The sequence below is a fragment of the Pan troglodytes genome, chromosome 14, assembly GCF_028858775.2.
Source record: "Pan troglodytes isolate AG18354 chromosome 14, NHGRI_mPanTro3-v2.0_pri, whole genome shotgun sequence".
NCBI classification, from domain to species: domain Eukaryota; kingdom Metazoa; phylum Chordata; class Mammalia; order Primates; family Hominidae; genus Pan; species Pan troglodytes.
Window position 1 is genome coordinate 56,007,679 of NC_072412.2, and position 24,449 is coordinate 56,032,127.

The 24,449-nt window shown below is 38.9% G+C and overlaps 1 long non-coding RNA gene across 3 annotated transcripts in view; it reads left to right on the plus strand.

Annotated features, from left to right (window-relative positions):
- The window catches only part of LOC104001837 (uncharacterized), a 262,940-nt gene that overhangs the window by 81,927 nt on the left and 156,564 nt on the right, over window positions 1-24,449 (plus strand). For all 3 annotated transcript variants that reach the window (XR_008538815.2, XR_001708725.3, XR_008538816.2), the window contains 2 exons: window positions 3,498-3,611; window positions 21,810-21,947. This is a non-coding gene — a long non-coding RNA (uncharacterized LOC104001837). The remainder of the gene's footprint in view (window positions 1-3,497; window positions 3,612-21,809; window positions 21,948-24,449) is intronic.

Sequence of the window (24,449 nt, forward strand, 5' to 3'; positions counted from 1 at the left end):
TGCGGGGCTGGGCCAGGGAAGGGGGAGGGAAGGGTGAGTCACTTGAAAGTTTTGTGTGCTGAGACATGGCTCTTAAAGGAGTTCTGGGGTTTTTGCAGAGGAGAAAGTGCTTAAAGGCAGATTATGCAGCCAACAGTGAGCCAGTAAATGGTTTCACTGGGGCCTATATTGGGACATTTTGGCAGCCTTCTTTATTGGGTTTGGGGCTCTCTGGCTATCAGATACCTTTCTGTTCTCTCCTTGTGAATGCCCATGAGGGGTTTAGGGTAAAAATGTGGAGCTTTTAAGCATCTTAATGTGATTTCAATTGCATTTTAATTTTTAATAAAATGTTGAATAAAGTTCTGCTCAAAGAGCCACAGGGATGAGAAGATTCTACTTAATAGGGAGCGCAGTATTTTCATACTGGGAGATAGACGGGTTTAGCAAGACCCTGGTACATCTCTTTCAAGTAAGTGCAATAAATGGTTCTGTTGGAATGGGAAAGAAGGGAGGTGCATACATACATGCATATATCTTATTTTTCTGTATAGCCAGTAATTCCACTCTTTGGAAGTAACCGCCGAGCTTTTGGCATCTTTGAGTAATACCCTCCTCATATGATAGCTACACTGCTCCAAAGACGGTACAGACATCTGAGCCAAACATTTTTTCTGTTTCGTTTGCAAGAAATGGAACTGACAGATATACCTGTCTATTTTGTTTCCAAGAAAATGTCTTGTTAGAAATGTGTGAAAATGTATTATATAACAGTTGCTGAAAATGTTTCAGATGCAGCAATAAACTGATTGTGGTTTTTGGACCAGATGTGCACCATGTTTAGAATTTATTGTACTTCTCTGTATTCTAGCCCAGTGCTTAAGTAAATAGAGAGAAGTGCTTTGCTTTTCAGTGAGACTTCTTATGTGGATGAATGGCATTTTCCTCCATTTCATGATGGGAAATTATAGGAATCATGCAAATTGGAAATAGTCACTCACCTCACACCCATTGTGTAGCGGAGAAGACTCAAACTAAGGGCCTGTTGTCTTTGTCCTGACTCCTGAGGTTAAGGAGAAGACTTAGCCTGCAAACGTCTATAGCTTAACTGTGCCGCATTTTCTGACTCACTTAGAAACTAAAGAAATGCACTTAATGTCGATTGTAGTATTTTAAATCCCTGCCTTTTGATCTGATGCATTGTAGAACCTAGTCAGAACTCGGTTAGTTAAAAAGGCAGGAGACTTTTTCATGCATACCCCTGTGGGACTCCAGGCAGCCTTTGCCAAAGGTGTTAGACATTTGTTTTTCTATGTGTGCTCAGTAAAATAGGCTTCTAAGCATAGAAATGATCTGCATGTTGTGATTGATCTGCTTTTTTACACTATCTCATGTTCCATTTCACTTCTAGAGGCACATTGATTTGAATAGTTAAAGATTTGTCTCATTTCCTTGCCAAGGAGGATTATGTTTCCAGCTTTTTGTTAATTCTGGGCATTTCAACCACTGCTTCTGATAACATCCTGCTTTACTGTGCTAGGCATTCCTTGGACCCAGGACTGGGGTAAGACATGGTCCTGCTGTCAGGGAAGCAGTAAGATAGTTCATGAAGGGCATGAAGTCCAGGTGCTTCACATGGGAGACCTCGTTTAATGCTCATAGAAACGTTAGATTTTGCAAGGGGTGAGGGTGTTAATTTCTTTATTTAAAACAAAATAAAACTGAGCATCTTGTAGCTCAGAGATGAGGATCCAGAACTAATAGCTGCTTGACTACAGAGCTCATGCCCTCCCTCCAGCTCACTGCTTGACTGGTTGCATAGTCAAGACATAACAATGAACATAAGGCTAGAAATGTTTGGAATAAAGGCTAACATAGGCACTAGAGCATTAAAATACATTGTGTGTTAGAGAAGGGGCATTGTGTACATGTAGTCAGTGAAGGAAGGCTTTATGGAGGAGAACTGAGCTGTGTTTGGAAGCCTGAAGATGAGGATAGAAATCACAGGCATGAAGCCACCAAGGAGGACAAGCTTGCAGGGTTGACAACTACACCAGATTGCCAGGGGGCCGACCTGGAGAGTCGGGGAGAGGGGAATAGGAAAGAAGGGGAAGGTGGAGGGCAGGCTGTTTAGAGCTCCATGAGAAACTCTGTGTGTGTGTGTGCGTGTGTGTGTGTGTCACATGTATGTCAGAGGAGGGTTTACAATGTGGAGGAAACATACCATTTAACTAAAAATCAAAATGTTTGGGGGATATACGATGCTGAAATTTCCCATTGTAGCCAGAAAAAGTGGTGTTTTAATAATGAGAATGTCATGTTTCTTTTCCTATGAGGGAATAAAATAAGTCAGCCTCTTTGCTGAGTTGGAAGTGGCTGAGTTGTTGGCAAAGTGAACGAATTCCCTTTGAGTCTCCGTGATAAAAGGAGGCAACAGGGGAGGGGAGATGGGGCAGGTAGAGGAGGACCAGTGTGCAGACCACCACAGCCCCACCGTTTGTCTGATTATCTGAAAGTGCTTGGAAACTAGGAAGCAGATAAAAACTTATTAAAGAAAAGAAAATCCAGAGGAAAAACCTGGGGAGCCCAGGGAGCATGCAGGGCGGCTCTAAACTGGGATTTGGGGTGGGGTTATCTTTTTTCCCAGAGTACAGCTTTTCAAACGTTTCCAACAAATATTCACTTATGCTACCAGGGACAGTAGCATAAAGTATGAAGGGATGAAATATAGTTTCCTTGCTTTTTTCCTTTTTGCTTATAGGGAGATAGCTAGCAACATGTAATCCAATTTTAAAAACACATTGTAGAAATTAACGACGTGATTTTGTAATGGAGCAGAAAAAGAAAACCTCTAAGATGGAGTGAGCGACTTAGGGATCCCTATGTAGTCATCACAGATGCCTGTCTATTGATAGGAATCCTGTTTCAAACATGGAATTTAAATTTAAGAGAAAGGTGCACACCAAATTGATGCCTGGTTTTTCTGGTGGCTTGAAAGAAAGTAATGGAGTTTTTAAAAATGTGTGAACAATTGATATGAAATGCTCAATGTGTATACAATCATTTATGTGGCAGGCAATGCACTGCATGCTGGAGCTAAAAGAGAAAGGCCGGGGGCTTTCCATCTATTGAGGGAGGCAGAGAAAAGAGTGATACAAAGGGATTGGTGCTACAATATGCAACAAGAGGTGGGAATGTTAAAAAGGATTGATTTACTAAGACTGGAAAAATCAGGGAAGGCACTATGGAGAAGATGACATTTGAGTGGGTTTTGCAGTATAGATAAGAGTTCAGATGGAGGAGAGAGAAGTGAAATAAAGGAGAATGGCAAGGGGCATTGTAAGTGGAAAGACATACAAGGAAAAACTTAAACATGTTAAAGTTTACCTTCTACTTGGGGAAAAGACCACAGGTCCCCTTTTCAGATTCCCTAAAACTAGTATTTCCCTAAACTAGATTGGGAAATACCACTGTCACTTTGAAGAACCACTGAGGTTTTTTTTTTTTTTTTTTGCTAGGAGGGGGGTTTAATCTGGACTGAATTGGAGGAAAGGAACTGGCACCAGAGTGGAGGCTGGAAGGATGGTGGAACTGACACTGGGACAGAACACAGAAAACAGAATCTAATGCTAGTAAGTTCTTTGTTATAGAACTTAACTTTGTGTGGTAACCCCTGTCTCCTCCACTGGCCTACAATGCAAGTTTCTTGCCTTGGTCATCTTTGCATCTCTGTGCCCAACATAGTAGGTGTATTAGTCCATTTTCATGCTGCTGATAAAGAAAAACCCAAGGCTGTGAAATTTACAAAAGAAAGAGTTTTATTGGACTTACAGCTCCATGTGGCTGGGGAGGCCTCACAATCATGGTGGAAGGTGAAAGGCACATCTCACATGGCGGCAGACAAGAGAAGAACTTGTACAGGGAAACACCTCTTTTAAAACTATCAGATCTCATGAGACTTATTCACTATCACAAGAACAGCACACTGGGTCCCTCCCACAACACGTGGGAATTCAAGATGAGATGTGGCTGGGGACACAGCCAAATCATATCAGTAGGTTCTTAATAAATCTCTGTTGAATGAAACAAGGGAAGAATGAGCTATTGTAGTTGTTTGGTTAAGAGATTCCGATGTAGGTATAAGCCTCTGTGGGAATCTTGGAAAATGTAAGACTCTTTGGGGTTAGAAAATAAGAAAAAGTAAATATCTCAATCAGGTTTAGACACGGCTTTCACTTTTGATATTGACTCTGATAAAGCAGTATGATTAATTTCTTTGTTAAAGTGCTATTTCATGAGGATGTATTTTCTATAAATCACCAATAAATTCTTTTGTCCACATTGAAATCTTATTCATATGAGATAGTGAAATATATAAGGAAAATTACTACTTAATATATTTAAAAAGATGGAGAAGTGAATTAGGGATAATAAATTATGAGCCTTTCGGTGTGGACTGACAGTTATTTTAGCAAGTAAAGGAAACATTTTCTTAATGCTCATCACAATAGATGTGAGACAAAAAGAAGACAAATCTCCATTTACAATTTATTTTGCTCCAAGACTTCACAATGCAAGATTTACTCTAAAGGCACAACTTAAAGAAAACTAGATGAATGTTTCAGCTTGCATTATTACCATTATCACATTTAAAATGGCAGAAGCATAGTGCCATCAACTCTGCTTTTGAAAGATAGAGGTACCCCCACTTTAGCTTGGCCAACATCATCTAGACAAAATAGACAGTGAGACCAAAACCCATGGCCAAAACCAAGCTTTGTGAGGCTAAAGCATCCCAGAGCAGTGTGTTGGGACAGTGTTTTGAAATATCAACTGAGTATTTTTCTAGTATTTACTGGGGTCCCTTGGTTCTTCTTCCATTCAGTAAACTAGGTCAGTCTGGCTTCATTGTCTTAGGGAAGGTCTGTCATAGAGCAAGTGTAGAAAAAGAAGTCAAATATTGCCTTTTGAGTTCCAAAAGCTAGGTCCCTCTGGAAAGTGAAGAACCTGGTACAGATGAGCTAAAATACCTGAGCTGTGAGGGCCAGTTATCCACCCCAAAGCGGGTAAAGATTCCTTGGGGTCAAGAAGCATCAGGGAGTTGTGGGGACATATTTGGAAGTTTCTATGTGTATCATCTCTGAGAAAGAGGACTGGTGCCCAGTCCCTACCCAGACTGAATCCTGGGAAGTACAATTCCAGAACCCCCAATAGAATTGTGGGAGCTGTGTTTACCCAGGGCCTGGGCCTCAGTTTCTGGGTAGTGCTCAAAGAAGACATGGTTGTATGGCAATGAAGGGCCTTCAATAGCACCAGTTTCCATGGGAAGAATGATTCTTTGAGCCAAGTAGATGGGTTTTTGAATGGCCCCATAGTTTCTCACACCCCAGCATGGCGTGGAGCAGTGAGTGAATTACTGGGCACCAGAGAGGAGTGCAAGGAAAAAGAAGAGCAGAGGCAAAGGTGGGAATGTGGGCTGGGCAGCAGTGAACTTACTGCATGGTAGCCAGGACCAGGTGGGCCCTGGGGCATCGAAGCAGATGCCACTGTGCTTGGCTCAAGATGACTGAGGACCCAATGTCCACCACCCCATCCCTGCCTGCTCAGCCCTGCTCAACCCCTAGAATCCCCATGTGACTGAGATTAGGCTTCTGCTACCTTGTCACAGGCATGGGCCCTCAAAATAGAAATTCAGCTGTGGTATGGAAAAATAAAGTTACATTTTTTGCACACATGAATCTGGGGACTGAGATTCAAGCCTGCTCTTTGTATAATAAAGAAAAGTTCCATTTGATGAAATCTGATTAAGAATGGACACTTCTCTGTCCTGCAAAGATCAGTATGCCCTTAACCTCTGGCAAATACAAAGATGGGTTTGTTGAAAAAATACACAAAAATCTCTCAGAAACCAAGCAGAAGAGTAAAGCAGGATCTGAGGGGATTCTTGGAAAGTTAAAAATGAACTTCCTTCTCTGTTGTAACGGGCTATGTGGGCTCTTTGATTTTTCCCTGTGTGCCTTGCCTGTCCCTCTTCATTCCTAGAGTCTTCTGCCACTCCAGCCTGCACAGAGACCGTGATGGCCTTCCCCCAGCCTAACACCTGTTCGGTTCTAGCAGTGACCTCACGGATAGAGGAGACTCTTTTGTGTCTCTCAGGTCCGTGTCCACATAGCAAGAATCTGATTGGCTCCCTGTGGTCAAGTGTATACTCCTGGTCCAATCACTGGCTGGAGTGTTTTGGTGCCGAGTCACAAACCACATTCCGAGCAGTCAGGGCAGGGCTGCCATGTTGCACAACTGCAGGGTGTGCCTGCCAAACAATACTCTGGGAGCGGCTCCCCTGGTTATGTGTGGTGCTTATCCTGCATGGTGAGAGGCAGTGGTCCTGAGTAAAAGTCCTGCTCTCCTGGTTAGCAAATGTAACAAAATGGTGGAACATAGTGTTGTCGCTGTTTGAATTGAGTGAATATCTTCCTAACATATGTTGAGTGGCCATATGAATGCATGGAGCAGGACTAGGAGAGCTGACCTTGGCATACAGAATATTTATGGTGAGCAGATGAGGCTTCCTACTCAGGTGGTTCACTGTTTAGCACTGTGGTTTGGAGAGCAAGCTTTGATGTTCAACACACCTGTGTTCACATCCCAACTCTGTTTATAAACATGTGACATTGGTCAAGTTACTTGATTTCTCTGTCTCAGTGTCTTTATCAATAAAGTGGGAATGAAAATTACTACAGGAATGCTCATAAAGATTAAAGGAGTCATTTAAAGAACTTAGGCCAGTGTCTGATGCTTCATAAGTGCCCAGTAAGTGTCAGATGTGACTTATGTCATTATTATCACTAATAATTCTATTACTAGTGAATTATTTCACTAATTTTTTCCACTAATTTATCTCACTAATTATTTCACTAATTAATTTTAATTCTTAGTGAACTAATTCACTAATATATCACTAATACTAGAATTATTAGAATTATAGTGAAATAGAATTATTAGTGATATATTAATATAATAGATTAGTAATATATTAATATAATAGAACTATTAGTGATATATTAATAATGTAATTAGTGACATGTTACTGAATTATTAGTGAACAATTATTAGTGACTTAGTGATTATTAGTGAATTATTAGTAATATTTTAGTGAACATTAGTGAATTGTAATAGAATTAATAATAATTCTATTATTAGTGATATAAGCCATGTGCATTTTACAGTCTTAAAATGTTAATGACCCATTATATGAAAAGCATTTATTTATCTGCATTCAAGATACATGTTTGGTTAAGGTCCTTGTAATTAAAATAAAAATCAGAATCACCATATTATACCAACATTGATACAAGTAATAATTAACAACAACAATGATGATGATGATGATTAAAAACCTGGATAAAATTTTGTCTTAGGCTTAGTGTGGTTTGGGTATGCATGTACTTATCATATTTGATTTTAATTTTATTTAAAAAATTTTGTCTTTACTTTTTTTCTTAGCATCTTGACCCTTTTGTGACATCTAGCAGGATGTATTTTTTTTTCAAGATGCATGTTTCACAAACAAAATATATGTTTATATCTGACTGTACCCAAGCTGCTAATTATGGGCATCTCTTTCTATAGCTCACTATTAATCACTCATGTCTTTGGGGTTATATAGAAAACAATTTATGTTACAAAATCAAATCCTCCCTTAAAAATGTTTGCCCTGGAAGTGAGGCGGGAGGAAATCACAAACTGTTATTATTTTCCCTTAGATGGATCTAAATATTAACATTCCCTTAGCTTTAAAGATTATTTTTATGCCGCTCCTTTATAAACAATTGAAGTTCACTAACTCTTCTGTTGTCTCGGGTTCTGTCTACAGCATACCCAAACAACTCAGCTAAAAAAATGGGCAATCAGTTCAACAGGTTATTTGGCATTATATGTAGAAAATAAAAATGTTTGAATAGCTTAAAACATTTTAAAAAGCATAGCATATAGCAAACCAAATTGAATGTTTAAACATAGGCTAAGGATCTCTCACACAGAGGAGGGAGTTGCCATTTTTAGCTCTCATTGCAATTGTATTAACTACCTAACTACCAGGGCAACAATAGTAGCCACAGTGGCAGTAGTAGTTACAGCAGGAGGACGAGGAGGGAGAATAAGCTATTAATAGTATGAACAACAGTAGTAGTTGTAGTGATTGTTGTAATAGTAACAGTTAACAGCACATGTACACATTGTTTTAGGTACTTCATGTACAGTAACTCATTTAATCTTTACAGCAACCTTAAGAGATAGTACTATTATTTCTCCATTTTTACAGAAAAGGAGATTAAAATTCCAAGAGGTAAAGTCACTAGTGGAGGAACCAAGATTTGGAAAACAGTAATAATGGCTGACATAGATCAAATATTCATGCTTCTCAGCTACTGACACGATTACCCCGTTGAACCCTCACAGTGAGCCCAGGAGGTGGATTTCTTCTTATCCTCATTTAACACAGAAGGAAACTGAAGCTTGGATGTCCGCCCGATGAAATGTCAGACAGGGTCTGAAACCAGGGGTCCAAAGCCAGAAGTCCAGTCTTGCTTTCAGTTTGATTGTGTCTTGCAGAATCTGCTTGGAATGGTTTGTTGAGGGAAGAGAACTCCTCTAAGTAGAAGCTGTTGCCTTGAGGGGGGATCTGGGTACCCGCCTCTCCCTGAGGAGCGTTCTCCTACTGCCTGTCTTACAAAGAGAGTGCTTTTCTTCTGAACCACCCCAAAAGACTCCCACATTGGAGGGTGAGGCAGTGGGGTGAGACAAGTGAGGTACTTGTCCTGGGCATTGCATTTCAGGGGACACTAAATATGCAGTAATCAATATAAATAATATTTTATTTACTTATTTATACATTTTTGAGTCAGGGTCTTTGTCACCCAGACTAGAGTGCAGTGGCACAATCATAGCTCACTGCAGCCTCAAACTCCTGGGCTCAAATGATCCTCCTACCTCAGCCTCTCAAGTATCTGGGACCACAGGTGTGCACCACCTGCTGGGCTAAGGGATAAGTAATATTTTAATGCAACATTTACAAATAGGTAAATATTAAACACTTAAAGTACATTTAAAAAAAATCAAAACAAATACCAAAAATATCCACACCTGAACAAGATCTCCACATTGAACATAAAGACAGGATCAGTTTGGTCCTGGGTCTCTGGACTCCTGGATGGAGACCAGGTGGGCAGGTGAGCCTGGTGCTGTCCTCACCCCACAGGGCTTTCTTGGGTCTCGAGCAACATTTGGGCTCCTCTGTGCAACTGTCTACACCACTGCTCACCCAGGCCTCCATCACAGTCACCATGATGATGAGCAGTGCTTCTTTAGGCATCATGTCACCAAAACAATATTTCATCATGCAGTGCTATTTTTAGAAAGTGAGGATGGCATTTTCCAATGATATGTTAGAAGAGTTACACCTCTTCCCTCTCCACCTTTTCTCTCCAGAACCCAACCAACGAAGTTGTTTAAAAAAGAAACAGTCAATGCCTTTTCCACTTTTAGATCTGCATATTGGGCCACTCTTGGTTTCTTTTTTCTTATTTACTACTTGAGGGTGTCAATTTAAGAAAACTCAGCTCTCCTACCAGCAAGTCAGCTGGGACACATGTGTTCTGTTCATCTCTTCCAAAGGCACTGTGGAATTGTCCAGTCCCAGAGGCCTTGGGCTTTGAGGACGCAGCCCAGCAGTCGTGGTGCTGAATATGAATATAGTGGCTTCCCAACCCAAAAGACATTTCATTTATTATTTTAAAAATATTTTCTTTGGGCTCTTTTAATCCTCAGGGGTATTGGCTTGATGAATAGCAAATAAATTCCCTAACCAGACTGTTGTTATAAATATCCATGGCATTAATTCAAACCATTTGCATTGGAAACTTTTTTTTTCCCCTGGAGGAAAAGGGGTGGCTGATTTAACCTCAACATTTGGGACACGTTTTTCCCTAAAATAACTACAACATCCATCATTTTTTTTTCCTGCTGGTGTGTCAATTTTTTAATGAGAGGCTGGGTCCCTTTAGTACCTTTGGTCTCCATAGTAACAATTTCATGTGTTTATTCTGGCTTACTGAAATAAAACACTGAGGAAAAGGTCAGTGACTCATTTTTGATTGGGGGTTACTCTAATTAGAGGATGATTATTTAAAATTTGATCTCTAACACAAAGATACTATGTGCTTAAAAATAAGACCATGGCAAGCATTTTAAATGACAAATGATGAAACATTTAGACAGTGAGAGGCTTCCCAACTATGGGTCTTTCTTCACAGGTGCAGGTGTTTTCAAGATTATTATTGTTTTCATCCGTATTTAACTGACCTTGACTTCTTGCCATTCCCTCTCTGGTAGCAGGATCTGAGTAATGCATTAAGTAATGGATTAAAGTGTCTGGAATGACTAATGCAGTTCTAGGAGTCAATTTAGACCTATGGTATATGCATCTGAGATGAGCTGAATCAATACAATAAAGTCCTCTCAGATGGCCACTGAGTGGCCAGGGGAGGCATAAACCTTGCCTAGGTACAGTTTTTCTATCCCCTTGGTCACTGCAGGTTTTGGATCTGTAGGAAGGCAGAATGGGGCATGCAGTGCTTTGTGATTGTTGCCTTGGGTTGCCATTGCCATTGTTTGACTTAACATGTGTCACGCCTTTCTTTTCTCATCTGTGAAGTGGCAATAACAGCGGAAGCTGCATCGTAAGGGTTTGAGGGGATTAAATACAATAATCATGCATGCACAGGGCTTAGCAAAAACTAGACCCTACTTAGGAAATACCGCAGCAGTGTTGGCTGTTATAATTATTCTTTTACTTTCATTATTTGATTGGCACTTTGGCCTTTGGACTGAGTTCCTTTGTTCTCAAGGGAATTGCTTAAAACGAAGGTAAGACTCTGGCAAGTGAAGTTTCCACTGCAGAGAGTGAGAAATCAGTTTGAGCAGGTGTGGATGTGGCACTCTGCAGGGAACATTCTGTGGGGAATACTGTCCTCCGTTAGGGCTCCATGAGGCTTTGCTGTGTCATGGCTGAGAGTTGAGGGCTGCTTTGTCCTCTAGAACCCAGGCTCCCATGGACTGGCTCACAGGACAAAGGGCAGAGCTCAGGTAGTGGTCCTCAGGCCCTATCTGGTTGAATCTCCATCAAGCACATTTCTATAAAATACAAAGAGATGCAAACTTGGCTGGCAGAACTGGAAGACAGCCACACCCGTGTGACCCCATATTGTGGCCTAACAGGATGACTCCATGAGACACGGTGAAACCAGGTTGAGCTTATGAGTGCAAATTGTGTGGGCTTGCAGAGAAAAGCTGAAAAGTTTAGATAAAATTCTGGGAATTTGAATGATGTGTTTTTCTAGTTACTCTTGAAAATCAGTCTCTTTGATTGGTCCTAGTAAATTTTAGACCTTAGAAGCCAGGCCTTAATTAGGGAACTTCACCCGTCCACTTAATTAACAACTATTCATGGCTCTATGTCAAGCACGTGCTTAGTCAGCTGGGACACCGCGATTCTCCTTTTTTGGAGCTTACATTTTAGGTGGGAGACAGAGACAGTAAATGAATGATAAAAGGAAGAAAATTACTGTAAAATATTACAAGCTATGAAGGAATAACATGCTAGAGAACATTTGTCAGACTCTTGATCTTTCTGTGTTGCAGCTAAGGATGGAAATAATGTTCTGTGGTAAAGATTGTGGAGTGAATCCTTCTCATTAAGTGTTGATACCAGCTTGGCCTTTCCTCTTAGGTTGTAAAATTGGACTGAGCAAAGTGCTTGCTATTGCTGTTCTTATTTTAGTTGTGAATAACGATGTTGCTAGGGCCTAAGTCTCTTCTAGCTGTTATAATTACTATTTTTATTCTCATTGTCAGAAGACACAACTTTGCAAACTGATTTACTCACAGACTGCTTTCTCCTTGCCCCCGGTTAAGTATCTCGTGAATTTTGGGTTTCCCAGAACACATTTTGGGAAACAGTGTTTCAGAAAATGCAATTCCGATGAGCCTGTGTTATGAATTTCCAAAGAGTAGTAAGTATGTCTTCAAAGAGAAATATTCCAGATGAGATATCTGCGCTTGTTGGCTAACCTAGGTTTTTGAATGCCTGATTAAGGTCACCTATTTTTGGCTCATCATCTACCCCCATTAGTCAATGTTGTTGCAAACTAAAAATAGTCCCTCAAAACAAAACAAAACAAAACAAAAACAACAGATATTTAAGGGCAAACAGATAAATTCCATTGTACAGTTTAATGTAAAATAAATAAATATAATGTAGCCTTGTTTCTAAAGTTTGCAAAAGGATAAAATGATACAGAAATTCCTTTGGGGAAATACTGTGCATGTCAAGACATGCTGTTTCTCTTTTCCATCCTTAGACTATTTTAGTTCTTAAAAGATTTGCAAATTAAATTCTTTGCTTTTGTATTTTTAAAATATTATAATAGGTGTAAAGAGAATTGATTGGTACATCCACTTGGCTCTCTGGGATGTGGGGGTGCTGTCAGAGGCTGCTGGCTATGTCCCAGGGTAATTGAATGCCAATTAAGGAGACTTGAATTGAAGCTAACTCCACCACTTTCTAGCTTTTAGCAAGCCTCTTAAACTCTCTAAGTCTTTTTTTTCTTCTTCTAGAATGAGGACAATAGCACCCATGTTACTGGGATGTTGAGAAGGTTAAAGTGAGATAATGTTATGTGAAAGTACCTTGCAAACTATCAAGTCTGAAATTATAATCTGGTTTAGTCTGTGCACTTGGTTGTTATTGCAGTGTATTGGGAGAAGACTGTTATTGGACCTGGGCTGGGTGATTAAGTCCCGAATTTTGAGAACAGGGGACGAAGCATCTCTGAAATAGAACAGAAGAAGGAAAGAGGAATGGAACTGCATGAGTATTAGTGTGGGAAGGGAAGTGGATATTCACAAGAAGTAAGGCAATTCAGGGAACATGCATTTTCATTGAGCTTAGGGACAGAACAGAATATGTACTCACTAGCACATTTTTTTCAAACATATACCGAAGTAGGGTGACATTAGGTGAGTAACGTTAGGGTAAATACAGTAATTCCATTATCCCTGAAAAACATGTTAAAAAGAAACATAGTTCCATTTTCAGTAATGCGGACAAACAAGATAACCTGAAGCCCTCCTGCTAAAAACACTTGGAAATGCCAGCTAGACCATAACAGACATTTTTTTAAAGTGCATAGTTGAGCCTCAAGAAAGTAAAAGAAATACCCAGGGATACAAAATAGAGAGGAATCTGAAAATTAGAGTAGTGACAGGTAGGTGTTGTTTTGGCTGCCTTTTATTTTCAGTAATTAGAGAGTTTGGGTTTCATAGCCTTGCAGATTCTTAGACAAGGCATGAGGCTGTCAAGAGGTGAGTTGTTGGACCTGAGATCCCTCCCTGCACATGCCTAAATGTGACACCCGCGAATCCTGTTCTCAACTACCTGATTGCTTTGAGTCTCTCTTTCCTTTCACCCATTCTGCAACTTATTCAACAAATATTCATTCAGTATTTTCTCTGTGGCCAGCACTGCTCTAGGTTTTGTCAAAGGGGGGATTCTGATCATTCATACCTCACTCTGTATAAGCCAAGGTATGATTGCTAACAAAGTGTTTTGAAGACTAGATTTCTACACAAACCTGTTACAGTCCTATAAGAGTTGCGTGGATAAAGTGCTGATCTCAGCCCTGCTGCTCCTTGGTGAGACCCTCAGCCACTTCTTTAACCTCTCCAGCAGGAGCTGGCTTGGCTTCAGGATATAGGGTACATCCTTCTTACTCCTAGGAAATACTTGTTTTCAATCCCCCTGGGTCTCAGCATGTGCCTTCTCATTCCTGAGGGCAGCAGCCTTTATAAGAGAGTGTGTGAAGCCTTGGAGACCCATGCCAAGAGGGTGGGCTTTCACCAGAGGTTGGCTTCTGGGCTCCCAGTCACCCCATATCTTCATTTCCTCAGGAACTGTCCCCACCACCACTAGCTAAGGGGTCTGATGGATATCATGGAGAGCCCCCAGAGATGTGAGGTTGTTTTTCAGATCCTAGAATTGGAGATAGAAAGAAGACAAGAGAAGACCAATAGCTTGACCTGTGAAATTCAAGGGTAGAGGGTAAGGAGAACTCTGAGAGCCAGAGTGTTGGCACCACCATCCTTGTGCAAAGGTTGATCATCACCAGGTTAATCCTTTTGAAGAGAAAGGCACAATGCAGAGGAGCCCTCCCCCTCCCACTGCTGAAAGTCTGGCAATGTCAGATACAGTCCAGTTCTTATAATTTGGGGTGCTGTAGGGCTGGCTGGGATCTCAAGTGCCTGCTTTGAGACAGAGTAATGAAACAGGAACTTGGGGGAGTTACTCTCTGAACCTCCCATGGGGGATGGAGTTTCTCTCATAGAGGCCTTGCTGCTGGAGTCTCAGGCCTGTAAGAAGAAATTCTAGTTTTTGAGTAATTTAAGTGGTAACTTTAAGTTCACTGAGAGTTGCACTGAAGGCCAACTTTTTCCTCTAGTGTAATTATTCAAGAGCAACCATTTGTTGGCAAAAAAAAAAAAAAAAAGAAAAAGAAAAAAAAAGTGTAAAGGCCTGGGCTGCAGTAGTTGGAGCCCATCTGTCTACGGCCTTTTTTCAAAGCTTGGGAAAACTGAACTTGTGGATAGGCTCAGTTGGAGTTTGGGTCATTGGGGAACCATGGTTGACAACTATTTACTGTTCAGTCAAGAATATGTTTTCAGGTCATTTGTTCAGCTCTGTGGTTCCCCTTTGGGGCATGGGCTACTTAAAATTTTGTAGAAAAATAAATCCATCTCCCTTTAAAGACTGGCCTCCTTGTTTTTGTTAGAAGCCAGCATAGATTTTGACGCCAGACAAATATGTATCTGTACGTTTGGGCATTGCAACTTGTTATATGAACTCAACTATATCTCTTAAATTCTCTTAATTTCCTTACCCTTAAGATGGGGATGCTTGGCTTATTCCAACAGAAATTGGATGTGTTGAGATTTTGTTAACTTCTATTTTGTGTGTGTGTGTGTGTGCTTCCCAGGACACTTTAATACAAAGTACAAAATCAGGCTTACTCTTAGCTCCTTGTTAATCTCTTCTGGCATGCAAACAGAGAGGTGAAGTTCAAGGGTAGGGGTGTATAGTAAGTAGACAAGGATCCTCAAGCCTAGCTATGGGACTGGGGGAAGCTGCCATACAGAGCAGCAATTTCCTCTTGGAAATTCATACTCAGGACTTATCTCAGAGACATTGTCCACAGATAATGCTCATAACAACTAAAAACTAGCAAAGCAACCAGAAGTATAATATAAATTTGGTTTGACGGTGTTAAATGGCACTTGGCAGAATCAGTTCTACAAATCACTAGGTTAAGCAATGTTCAATACAAGTTTGGAGTAAATGAATACTCACTATGCAGAGCCAAAGATTCATTTATATATTCATTCATTGAGTAATTAGATATTTACTGAGCCACTGCCAGGTGCCAAGCCCAGCTCTCAATACAGGGTGTGTGTTAGTGAAGACCGCAGAGAGCTGCCCTCCCAGGGCACAGTTCCAGTCAGGGAAACAGACAAATTAAGAAATAAAAATGTGACGTAATAAGTAGTGATAAGATATTTGAAAAAAAAAAGTGAAGCGGGGAAGGGATTAGGGAGTTGTTTTTTTTCAACAGAGAGGCCAAGGAGGGCCTCTCTGAGGAGATGATGTTTGATCAGAGACCTGGATCAAGTGAAGAAATGACCAACTCATGGGGAGATCAGAGGGGAGCAACACCAATAGCCATAAACCAGGATTGTCCCAGGAAAACTAACACCTGTGGTTACCCTATAGACCAAGGTGAGGACTTTGGATTTTGTTCTAAGTGTGAGGAGAAGCTTCAGGGAGGGACGTGATCTAATTTGTGTTTTAAAAAGACCTCTCTGGAAGGTAGACAGCAGACACAGGGAAACCAGTGAAGAGGCCATCACAGAAGCCCAGGTGAGAGATAACAGCTCAGCTTCACATTGGGTTTGGCTTACATCTTTTTTTTTTTTTTTTTTTGAGGCAGAGTCTCACTCTGTCACCCAGGCTGGAGTGCAGTGGCGTGATCTTGGCTCACTGCAAGCTCCGCCTTCTGGGTTCACGCCTCAGCCTCCGGAGTAGGAGTAGCTGGGACTACAGTGCCCGCCACCACGCCCGGCTAATTTTTTTGTTTCTGTATTTTAAGTAGAGACGGGGTTTCACTGTGTTAGCCAGGATGGTCTCGATCTCCTGACCTCGTGATCCGCCCCCGTCAGCCTCCCAAAGTGCTGGAATTACAGGCGTGAGCCACCACGCCTGGCAGGCTTACATGATTTTTATTAGACTCTACACAGAACTCATCCTGAGGCTCGGCCCTCTCATTCTTTCCCAAAGCAGAATTATTTGCTCTCAATATTAAAGAAAATTAGAGGATCATTGATTCCAAGGACGGTACTGGGCCGGTGGAGGATGTGGGTTTCCCTGCAGTGTCTCACTGCCCTACCTCCCTTGTCCTCCCCGAGCAGCATAAAGGTCTCAACCCCTCTTCGTGCTCTTCATTGTCATTGTAGGTTATTGGTTCCAGAATGGAATGTCCTCTCCTTTTCTCTTTCTGTTTGTAAATCAAAAATTCCTTTTGTCTTCCAAAGTAATTTTGAGCATGCAGCAATTGTATCTCTAAACAGCCCCATCAGGGACATTCTGTATTTTGTTGGAGTTGATCCAAAGGTCCTGATAGATGAACTTGGAATTGTCTTTTAATGGTCCTCAGAAAAGTTTTATTAGGTACATGGTGGACCTGGGGAAACTTGTTGGGACTTGTAGGTTATATAATTATTTTAGCTTCATTGCTAGAATGCTTGGGACTTTTAACCATGACTTCATTGCTCTTGAATATGGGTTTCATGCATCTGGTTGCTTGGCTGTTTTCAGAAAGTAGGGGTAACAGTCCCATCAATGTACCATCTTTTCCATGATTAGAAAAGAAACCTGAGAATGTTTCCTAGCAAGTATGTAGACACAGTTTCCTCCAACACCTGTTCTTTCAAGTCATGAGACATTTGAAAATAACCACACAAGTTCCTGCATCTGAGCCTGTCTTTTGAATATCTGTTTGAGCAACATGAAGTTTTGCTAGTGTGAGCTAATGTCAGCATGCACCCTCCTCCCCACTGCCTGTGGATTCAAGTATGGCAAATGCCTGTTGATTTGGAATGACTAGGAGATGGCTTATTTTGGTTCTGTATCATTAATCAACAGATGTGTAAACAGATTTTTAAAAGTAAAATGCCTAATGTCACATTGCTATTACATTAAGGAGCTAGGATTCTGACTCCCTTTTCTAAACATTCATCCACACTGTGATGCTTTGGAAAATTTAAAAATTATGCAACAATGCACTCTCATTGTGAAAAAAATGAGAAAACATAGATGGAAAAAAAGAAATGAACCTCAAAAATTCCACTATTCAGCGATAACCACTGTTAACATTTTCAGGCACTTCTTTTCAGTTTTTTTTCTACAAAATGTAATTGCAAATGCATTTTCAAAGATACTGCTTTACAATTTCCTTTTTCCCTTTAATAATATTTTGGGTTTTGTTCATGTTCTTCTAAATCAGAACATAGATCTGCATTATCATTTTAAAAACTTGCATTGTTTTCCATTCCAGGATGCTAGTACTATTTATTAAATATTTCATTATTTTTTTCTCCTCCTGAGCTTGACTACTGTATTAGTCTGTTCTCATGTTGCTGATAAAGACATACTTGAGACTGGGTAATTTATAAAGGAAAGAGGTTTAATTGACTCATGGTTCCACACAACTGGGGAAGCCTCACAATCATGGTGGAAGGCAAGGAGGAGCAAGCAGGCAAGAGAGAGCTTACGTGGATGGCAGCAGGCAAGAGAAAGCTTGTGCAGGGGAACTCCTCTTCATAAAACCATCAGATCTCCTGTGACTTATTCACTATCAGGAGAACAGCACAGGAAAGACCTGCCCTCATGATTCAATTACCTCCCACTGGGTCCCTCCCATGACACGTGGGAATTATGGGAGCTACAATTCAAGATGAAATTTGGGTGGGGACACAGCCAAACCATATCAACTACCAATTGATTAACCAAATCCCTCAGTTTTAGAACATTTATTGAATGTTAATAATATTTCAAGTTTGCGCTCTGCACTTTACATATGTTATTTCATTTAGGTAACTTGCTTACAATTTCTTGATATTACTGACTATCCTTATTCTCTGTATACATTTCTGTAGGATTGTACACTGATTATTTAAGGGCTTTTCATAAATATTGCCAGAGTATGCTCCAGAAAGGTTCTAACAATTTACATTCACAAAGCACAAAGCACCCAGAGTGTTTAATTCTCTACATCCACACAATCAATGGGTATTATCAACTTTTAAAATCTTTTCTAATCTTCTAAGGAAAAATGGTAACTCATTCTTTCACCTTGGAATTCTTTGATCACTAGAGAAGCAGAATTTTGTCTCTTGATGTATTCGTATTTTTCTCTAAAATATTTTAAATCCTATATATTTGAACATATTTAAAAGTATATTTTGGCCAGATGTGGTGGCTCATGCCTGTCATCCCAGCACTTTGGGAGTCTGAAGTGGGTAGATCACGAGGTCAGAAGATCAAGACCATCCTGGCTAACACGGTGAAACACTGTCTCTACTAAAAATACAAAAAATTAGCCGGGTGTGGTGGCGGGTGCCTGTAGTCCCAGCTACTCGGGAGGCTGAGGCAGGAGAATGGCGTGAACTCAGGAGGCAGTGCTTGCAGTGAGCCGAGATCGTGCCACTGCACTCCAGCCTGGGCGACAGAGCAAGACTCCGTCTCAAAAAAAAAAAAGTATATTTTAATTATATGTACTCGCATGTACATAATTTCATCAATGCATGCCTTTAAAATCATGAAGTTCTCTTTTTATTGCAATTTTTTTTGTTTGCTTTATCCTCTTCTTCTTTCCTTTTACATCATCCTTTCTGTCTCTTAAACAGCCTTTAAAACAACATTGAATGCATCTTTCCATATTTTTATATGTCCTTATATAATCCTTATATAAAGTATGACATACATGCATACACATACACTATATTATATACACATGTATATGTGTATATATATATATATATATACAGTTTGTTTTATAGATTTTTTTAAAAAGTGGGATCATATATTACATATTTTTCTGCATCCTGCTTTTCTCACTCAACAGTACCTCATTTGAAAACCCTCCAAGTTGTTTGATGGAGTTACAATTTATCATTTTCAGTGACTGAAATTTTTTAAAGGCATGCTCCTATTGATAGGCATTGCTTGTTTTTCTGGTTTTTCTTTTTCTTCTACCACTACTAACAATGCTACAGTTAATATCTTTTAACATATGTCTTTACAAAGAAATTGATTTTATGGAACACACAGGAATGTTATTGGTAACTGGCCTAAGTGTGGATACGTGTTTTACCCCTAAGAAATGATGCCAGATTGCTTTGCCCGAAGGTCCAAACACGTCCCTTCCCAGGAGCAATCTCAGAGAGTACCCATTTCATTATGTCCAGCCAGCAATAGCTGTTATGGCATTTCAAATTATCAGTCTGATGGCTGTAGTGATAATCATATTGTTACTGTAATTTGCATATCCATGGTTACTGCTTGTGAATTTGTATATCTTTTCATTTGTTTGTTTGCCATTGATTTACCCATCTGTGAATTGTCTTTGCCCATTATTTTATTGGGTTACATTTTTCTTATGTATTTCTAAGAGATTTTTGCATACTATAAATAAACTTTTATTTTGTTTTATTTTATTTTTGAGATGGAGTTTCGCTCTTGTTGCCCAGGCTGGAGTACAATGGTGTGATCTTGGCTCACTGCAACCTCTGCCTCCTGGGTTCAAGTGATTCTCCTGCCTCAACCTCCCGAGTAGCTGGGATTACAGGTGCCCGCCACCACACCTGGCCAATTTTTGTAAGTTTAGTAGAGATGGGGTTTCACCATGTTCACCATGTTGGCCAGGCTGGTCTTGAACTCCTGACCTCAGGTGATTCGCCCACCTCAGCCTCCCAAAGTGCTGGGATTACAGGTGTGAGCCTCCATGCCTGGCTGAAAAACTGCTAATTTTTAAAAATATTTATTTTGAATTCAGAAATTAGAACAAATTTTAAAATTAATTTTACAATTTTTTACTAAAATTTTTGATTTTTTTTTCTGTGCATGCAGGTATACAATCATGTAACCACCAAAAAGAGTTTTTTTCTCATCTTTCCCAATACTTATGCCAGTTGTTTTCATGTTATGTATACTATAATACCTATAATAGTGTTGAAATAATGTGAAACAGATAATCTTTATCTAGCTATGATTTTAAAATTTGCTGCTAGCTTTTAGGAAATTTCTTTGTTGAATTTAAGTGGTTTCTTTCTAGCCCTATTTTAGTTAGGACTGGCTACTGAATTTTGTCAAATGCCTTTTAAGTATTTATTGATAGGACATGTGTTTTATCTTTTACTTTTTTGCTGCACTTAATTCAATGGATATATTAATTTCCTGATGTTAACCAACCGATTATTCCTGAAAGAGACTCAACTTAGTCTTTTGATATATTGAGAGATTCTCTTTGCTAATACTTATTAAGAATTTTTGCTTTTATAGTTATAAGTCAGATTTATTTCCAGTTTCCTATTTTGCTTCCATTTTTATTGAGTTTGGACATTGGATTTTAAAATTCTGTTCCAATGGTCTATGTAGCTGTTTTAATACCAGTATCATACTACTTTGGTTACTATGGTTTTGTAATATATTTTGAAATCAGAAAGTATTGATGTTTCCAGCTTTGTTCTTCTTGATCAAGATTACTTTGGTTATATAGGGTCCTTGGATAAAGAAAATGTGGCACATACACAACACAGAATACTATGCAGCCATAAAAAAGGATGAGTTCATGTCCTTTGCAGGGACATGGATGAAGCTGGAAACCATCATTCTCAGCAAACTATCACAAGAACAGAAAACCAAACACTATATGTTATCACTCATAAGTGGGAGTTGAACAATGAGAACACATGGACACAGGGAGGAGAACATCACACACCAGGGCCTGTTTGGGGGTCGGGGGCTAGGGGAGGGAGAACATTAGGAGAAACATGTAATGTCGGTGATGGGTTGATGGGTGCAGCAAACCACCATAGCACATGTATACCTACGTAACAAAACTGCACATTCTGCACATGTACCCCAGAACTTAAAGTATAATAATAAAAACAAATAGTATATGTAATAGGGTCTTTTGTGATTTTAGGATTGTTTTTTCTTTTTCTGTAAAGAATGCCATGCATTGAATTTGCGGATCACTTTGGACATTTTTACAACATAAATTCTTCCAACCCATGAACAAGGGTTGTCTTTCCATTGGTCTGTGTCTTTAATTTTATGCATTAAAGTTTTACAGTTTTCAGTGTACAAATCTTAACCTCTTTGGTTATGTTTATTCCTAAGTTTTTTTTTTTTTTGCTATTGTAAATGGGATTGTTTTCTTAATTTCCTTTTTGAATACATCGTTAGTGTATAGAAATATCATCTATTTTTTGTGTGTTGTTTTTGAATCCTGCAACTTTACTGAATTTGTTTATCAGTTCTTTCTGTGGAGTCTTTAGGATTTACTTTATATAAGATCATGTAATCTGCAAACATAGGCAATTGTACTTATTTCTTTCTGATTTGGTTGCCCATTACTTTTTTTTTTTTTTTTTTTTTTGTCTAGTTGCTCTGGCTATATCAAATAAAAGTGTCAAGAGTGAGCATCCTTGCCTTGTGCTGAATCACAAAGGAATACCTTTCAGTTTTTCTCCATTGATTATGATAGCAGTGGGCTTTTCACAGTGGGCTTTATTGTGTTGAGGTAAGTTCCTTCTGTACCTATTTTGTTGAGTTTTTATCATGAATGATGTTGATTTGGTCAAATGCTTTTTCTGCATCTGTTGAAATGGTCATGTGGTTTTTATCTTTCATTCTGTTAATATGATGTAGCACCTTGATTGATTTGCATATATTAAACCAGCCTTGCATCCCAGGAATAAATTCCAGTTGTTCATGGTGTATAATCTTTTTGATGTGTTGTTGAAAACAGTTTGCTAATATTTTATTAAAATTTTTGCATCCATCAGAGATATCAGCCTTAGTTTTCTTTTCTTATGGTATATTTGTTTGGCTTTGGTATTAAGGTGATGCTGGCCTCGTAAAATGTGTTTGGAAGTATTCCCTCTAGTTACATTTTTTGGAAAAGTTTAAGAAGGAATGGTATTAATTCTTCTTTGAATGTTTGGTAGAACTCAGCTGTGAGGCCATCTGGTCCTGAGCTTTTCTTTGTTGGGAGGTTTTAAGTTACTGCTTCAATCTCTTTATCTGTTATGGGTTTGTTCAGGCTTTTTCTTCCTCCCTGATTCAATCTTTGTGGTTTGTATTTTCCTAAGAATTTATCCATTTCCTCTAGGTTATCCAATTTGTTCATATATAATTGTTTATAATAGTCCCTTATGATCCTTTTAATTTCTTAGGTATCTGTTGTAATGTCTCCACTTTAATTTCTGATTTTATTTATTTAATTCTTCTTTCTTTTTTATAGTTAGTCTGGCTAAGGGTTTGTCAATTTTATCTTTTCAAAAAATCAACTCTTGTTGATTTTCTCTATGATTTTTCTATTCTCTATTTGATTTATTTCTGCTCTAATCTTTATTGTTTCCTTCTGTCTGCTAATTTTGATATTGCCATTATATATCAATTTGGGGAGAACAATTTTGAGTCTTCCAAACTAGTTTGGTATATATCTCTAATTGTGTAAATATTCTTTAATTTTTCTCAGTAATATTTTATATTTTTCTGTTTATAGATCTTGCAATCTTTTGTTTAATTTATCCCTAAGAATATCTTTATGCAATTACAAATATTTTAACATTTCAATTTCCAAATGTTCATTGCTTGTGTATGAAATAAAAATGGACTTTTTGCAAATTAATTTTTATCCTGCAATCTCACGTTTATTTATTAGTTCTAGTAGCTTTTTTTGTAGATCTGCTGGATTTTCTACATAGATGATCATGTCATCAGTGAATAACAATAGGTTTACTTCTCACTTTCAAATCTGGATGTCTTTTTGGAGAGAGTTAGTATAGAATTGATTTTATATTTTCTTAAATGTTGGTAGAATTGGCCAGTAAAAGCATCTGGGCCAGAAGTTTTCTTTGGGAAGGTTTTTATCTATAAATTCACCTTTTGATATAGATATAGGACTAATGAGGTTACCTATTTTTTTCTTGAGTGAGCTTTGATTATTTGTATATTTCAAGAAATTTGTCCATTTTTTTCCTTATATTGTTGAAATTATTGACATAAAATTGCTCATAGTATTCACTTATCATCATTTTAATAACTGTCAAATTTGTAGCAATGTTATTTTTCTTGTTCCCAATATTGTTAATTTGTTAAAGTGTGATTTCTATAAATGGCATGTCGTTAGGTTGTGTTCTTTAATCCAGCCTGACAATCTCTGCTTTTTAATTAGGATATTTAGACCATTTACTTTTAATGTTATTACTGATATGTTTAGGTTTCTTTAAAATTATTTTATATTTTTAGAGACAGGGTCTTTCTCCATTGACCAGGCTGGAGTGCAGTGAAATGATAATAGCTCACTGCAGCCTCGAACTCCTGGGCTCAAGCAATCTTCCCATCTCAGCCTCCCTAATAGCTGGAATTACAGGCATGAACCACCATGCCCAGCTAGGTTTTTAAAAAAATTTTGTAGAGATGGGGCCTTGCTGTGTTGACCAGGTTGGTCTCAAACTCCTAGCCAAGAGTGATCCTCCCACCTTGGCCTCCTGAAGTGCTGAGATTACAGATGTAAGCATGGTGACTGGCAGATATGGTAAGATTTATATCTATGTTTCTATTTGTTTATCTGTTTTTTATTCCACCTTTCCTTGTTTTAATTATTAAGATATTTTTGGGCACTGAAAGTCTTATTCATGTAAAATCAGAACTTCAATTTTATATTGAATCCAAAATTTCTTCCCTGACTATGTGCAGATGATCAGTGGCCCAAGGACCCTTTCCTTCTCCTAGATCTTTTATTTTTCTTCCCCCACTCTTTCCAATGCTCAGGCTTCTCCAGAGTTTGGATTGGGAGAAGCTTGATCAGAGTGAAGAAGGCCATGACTCTTTTTATTCAACAGTAGCAAGAGCAACCCAAATCTTTGTTTTTACATTATTTATGGAAGTTTCAAGTGTTTCGCTGATTGAAAGCTTTTAGCTATTAAAAAGAAGACCCTGGTATTAGTCTCTTTACAACTGTTGCAAGCCTGTTGAATTTGAATGCTAAGAGACAATGTGTATTAGAGCTTGGTGT